Below are 3,602 nucleotides of genomic sequence, written 5' to 3'. Positions count from 1 at the left end.
TTGCTTTCCTTTTTCGAGTTTGGGAGCAAATCTCTGTAGGTAGCACAGCCGGAAAGTGCAAGACTGCACTATCTCAGATTGGGATGCCCTTCGCAATGTGGCAAGAGGGTAGTATATGTAGCGGGCTAGGGCAAAGCCTTGGGTGACATTATTCTTTTGATTCGAGGCCATTTTGGGGCCCGTTTTGGTGGTGGAAGTTTTTCATAGGCACTCAAAAAGGTGCCCTGTTTTTGCTGTGCGACCACTGTTCTATAGGTCGGTGAAAAGTTGCCACAGAAATTGCATCGCATGCTTATGCGCAGAGATATTGGGAGTGATAGAATCATTCTTATTGCTTGTTGATGCAAAATCGTCACTAGGAAGTGACTGTGTGGTCAAATACCACTCTTGTCAGTTTTACAGATTTGCCCTTGTGAGGCAGAAGTTGTGTTTTTTTGCAGTGACAGAATATTTTTGCAGTGTTCTGTAATGGCGTCTGATGCTCTTTCACAGATAGTCATTGAAAAGCTTAACAAGAACAACTTCCCAGCATGGAAGTTTAGAATGACAAATTTCCTTAAGGGAAAAGGCTTTTGGGAGTTCATTACTGGAGCTAAACAAGAACCAGTTATTCCTAATGTTCTCAATCAACAGGAGTTGCAAGCATTTAAAGGTTGGCATGAGAGAGCGAGGAAAGTTATGTACTGGTTGTCTATCAGTATTTTAGATTCTATGATTGTGCATATTCAGGATGCAAGCACATTGAAGGAGGCGTGGGATACTTTGACAAAAATGTATAGCACAAATATGCAAGCCAGGAAAATGCAGCTCAAGCAGGAGTTGCATAATGTGCAGAGAGAAAATATGAGCATCAATGACCTCCACATGAAGGTGAAGAAAATTGCAGATGCACTTGCTTCCATTGGGTTGCCAGTGGAAGATGATGATTTAGTTTCTGTGACCTTGAATGGTCTAGGAAAGGATTATGCACAGTTCTGGACATCCATTGCCGTTCGTGAGAATTTTCCTAATTTTGGGGAGTTAATTGCTCTTCTAATTTTTGAAGAGCACAGAAATGGTGGTGCATCTTCTTTAGGAGGAACTTTAAAAGAAACTATATTTTACTCAAATGCTGGAAGAGGTAGAGACAGAGGTAGATTAGGCTGATCTGGAGGCCGTGGTAAAAATCAAAATATGTAGCAAATTCAAGAAAACCAATCCTATGGAGGAGGACGTGGTAACCTTAGAGGCAAGGGGAGCCAAAGAGGTCGTGGTGGATGGTAAAGAGGCCAAAATGCAAACAGCAATGTTGAATGCTACTACTGTGGTAAAATGGGTCATATGGCTAAAGACTGCTACAAAAAGTAGAATGACATCATGAATAGAAAATTGTAGCAAGGCAATTATGCATCCTCTAGTAGACAAGGTGATGATAGAAATGAGCATTTGTTTATGGTGCAGCACATGACCAGTTCTGTGACAAGTGCAGAAGAAAGCAATGATGTGTGGTATGTTGACTCAGGTGCATCAAACCACATGACAGGTCATGCAGAATGGATGCAGGATGCAAGGAAAATGGAAAGACCAGGATTTGTGGAGATTGGTGATGATACTGCACATCCTATTGTGCAAATTGGTAAAATTCCTTTGTCTATGCAGGATGGGAAAAAGAAATACCTGTCTGATGTATTTCATGTCCCAAATATCACCAAGAACCCGGTTTCTGTTGGTCAAATGGTTGAGCAGGGCTTGTAGGTCAGATTTAATCCTCATGGATGCCTTGTTGAGGATATGAGAAATAAAGGTCGCTTGATAGCAAAAGGGAAGAAGAAGGGCAGGATGTTTACTTTGGATGCGGACATGCCTGAATTGAGTGCAGCAATGTTTGCACATGGGACCGGTGTAGTTGCAAATATTGATATCTGGCATAAACACATTGGTCATGTTAATGTATAGCGACTTAAGTCAAATGCAGGCCCAAAATATTGTTGCAGGATTGCCTAAGTTCAAGGTTGCAGAAATGCATAAGGTATGTGAAGCCTGTCAATTTGGAAAACAGGCAAAGAAACCATTTCCTAGACATGTTCAAGAGAGTAAGAGGCCATTGGAATTAATCCACTTTGATGTGTGGACTACCAAAGCTGCATCTATTAGAGGCTGTCATTATTTTGTCACTTTTATTGATGACTACAGTAGAAAAGTTTGGGTGTATTTTATGAAAAAGAAAAGTTAAGTGTTTGGGCATTTCAAAGCTTTTAAAGCTATGGTTGAGAAAGAAACAAGCTTGTAAATAAAATGCCTAAGGTCAGATGGAGGGGAGAGTACCTCTCAAATGAGTTTACAAGGTTCCTGCTGGAGCATGGCATAAAGCAGCAATATTCTTGCAGTCATACCCCACAGCAAAATGGACTTGTAGAATGGAAAAACAGGCATATTGGAGACGTAGCTTGTGCCATGCTCAACAAAAAAGACCTGCTAGATTATTATTGGGTTGAAGCAGTTGCTACAGCAGTCTACATAATGAACAGGACTCCCATGCAGCAATACATGGCATGACACCAGAGGAGAGGTATACTGGTAGGAAACCAAATATTTCTCTTTTGAAAGTCTTGGGTTGCATTGCGTATGTTCATGTGCCAGATGAGTTGATCCAAGTTGGACCCAAAAGCTGAGAAGTGCATCTTTATTGGTTATTGTTTGCAGCAGAAAGGGTATAGATGCTATAACCCTTCTACTTGTAAGTTTACAGTGAGCAGAGATGTTGTTTTTGATGAGATGAGCAGCTGGTATAAACTAGTAAATGTGATTGATGATAAAGATGCACAAAATGGTAATGTTGCACACAGTAGCCATCACAAAATATTAGTGGACCTATAGTGTCCTCTAGCAGTGGTTCACATACTTTGCCATGGACAGGCAGATTGAGATCAGAAGAATCTCCTCAAAGCAATGCAAATAGTGGTATGAAAGTATCACGAAAGGGAAAAGAGAAAGTAGATCAGCCCATGGTTGATGTGAATGTAGGTCACTCTTATGTGGATGGTGAATCCAGTGGCTCAGAACAGAGCCTTGATGATGAGTTGGTATTCCTTCTGTTGTTACACCTAGAGTAAGGAAGATAAGGGATGTTTTGAGAGAACCTGGTAGTGAGCCTATTTTGCACAGGTCTACCAGAGTTAAGTATCTTGTGGATAGGCTGAAATATGATGGATTTATAGCCATTCACTATGCCTATATGGTCAAAGTGATACAAGAACCAGAACCCACTTGTTTTGAGCAAGCCATGGGAAAAGAAAAATGGGAGAAAGCCATGGATGAAGAAATGGATGCCTTGGAAGCAAATGCTACATGGGAATTGGTGCCTTTGCCTAAAGACAAGAATGCAATTGGCTACAAGTGGGTCTATAAGGTGAAGCACAATGTAGATTGTTCTATGAGCAGATACAAGGCAAGATTAGTTGTCAAGGGGTATGCACAGACATATGGCATTGATTATGAAGAAACATTCAGTCCGGTTGCAAGGATGGCAACCGTAAGAGAAGTCATTGCTATGGCTGCATCAAAGCATCAAAGGGATGGTCTTTACATCAGATGGATGTAAAGAATGCCTTCTTGCATGGTGA

The sequence above is a fragment of the Dipteris shenzhenensis genome, chromosome 20 (assembly GCF_047967505.1).
Source record: "Dipteris shenzhenensis isolate YYH24624 ecotype China chromosome 20, Dip_SZ_1.0, whole genome shotgun sequence".
Taxonomy (NCBI): domain Eukaryota; kingdom Viridiplantae; phylum Streptophyta; class Polypodiopsida; order Gleicheniales; family Dipteridaceae; genus Dipteris; species Dipteris shenzhenensis.
The sequence above is the reverse complement of the archived record's forward strand: the minus strand, read 5'-3'. Positions refer to the sequence as shown.